The sequence below is a fragment of the Etheostoma spectabile genome, chromosome 7 (assembly GCF_008692095.1).
Source record: "Etheostoma spectabile isolate EspeVRDwgs_2016 chromosome 7, UIUC_Espe_1.0, whole genome shotgun sequence".
Taxonomy (NCBI): Eukaryota; Metazoa; Chordata; class Actinopteri; order Perciformes; family Percidae; genus Etheostoma; species Etheostoma spectabile.
Window position 1 is genome coordinate 9,158,689 of NC_045739.1, and position 886 is coordinate 9,159,574.

At 41.1% G+C, this 886-nt stretch overlaps 2 protein-coding genes across 3 annotated transcripts in view; one reads left to right on the plus strand and one right to left on the minus strand.

The window, feature by feature from the left end:
• Positions 1-886, minus strand: part of LOC116692455 (rho-related GTP-binding protein RhoA-C) — a 732,216-nt gene that overhangs the window by 581,168 nt on the left and 150,162 nt on the right. The window lies entirely within an intron of this gene.
• mybpha (myosin binding protein Ha) overlaps positions 1-886 on the plus strand; it is a 16,604-nt gene that overhangs the window by 3,466 nt on the left and 12,252 nt on the right. The gene's annotated exons all lie outside the window — the stretch shown is intronic.

Below are 886 nucleotides of genomic sequence, written 5' to 3' on the forward strand. Positions count from 1 at the left end.
GTGTGCAAAGCAGTAATCAAAGCAAAGGGTGGCTACTTTGAAGAAACTAGAATATAAGACATGTTATTTAGTTATATCACACTTTTTTGTTAATTCATAGTTTTGATGCCTTCAGTGATAATCTACAGTGTCAAGAAAATAAAGAAAACGCATTGAATGAGAAGGTGGTTCCAAACTTTTGGCCTGTACTTTATGTACACATATACGTACATATATGTTCACATTAGTAGAGCACAGACATCCAAAGGATAAATCCAGGAGAAAAAGTCTTTCCTCTGCACCATATAGTCTTCAACATTGGTGAAGATGCCTTGCAACAAATAAGCTGTCTGTACTATAACGGGTTCTCTCTTATGCCCTTTTTACATTTCACTCCAAAGTCCCTTTTTTGTGATTAGAATTAGCCACTATGTCTCCTATGCTTGTTTGTGTTAAGAAATGCAGCAAACGCTTTCAAAAGACACTTATTCATGTTTCTACTACGGTCTGTCAACCTCCTCTCTGCTCGTTTAAACTGCCTTGTTACAAATGTGTTACTGGAGAATTTCCATCAGCACTCACGAGTCACATTGACGTAGTGCAGACCTGAGCCGACATGCCCCAATTATCCACTTTCAGAAGGACAGCTTACTGTCTCTGAGCGTATTTCCTGGTCGGGGTTCAAACTGTTACGAGCAAACAGGAAATGTTAATGGAGAAATGCAGTCATGCCACCAGAACTGCTGGTCAACTGAGGGGAGCGACACATGAGCCTAATTGATGGATTCTGGGTGGATTGTTGGAGGGTACATTCAGCTGTGTGTCAGTCACACGCCTTCCAGACCAGACACCCATCTACATGTACAAGCTTTTGATAAAGACACACTGTCCTGCATCTGTTGAACCC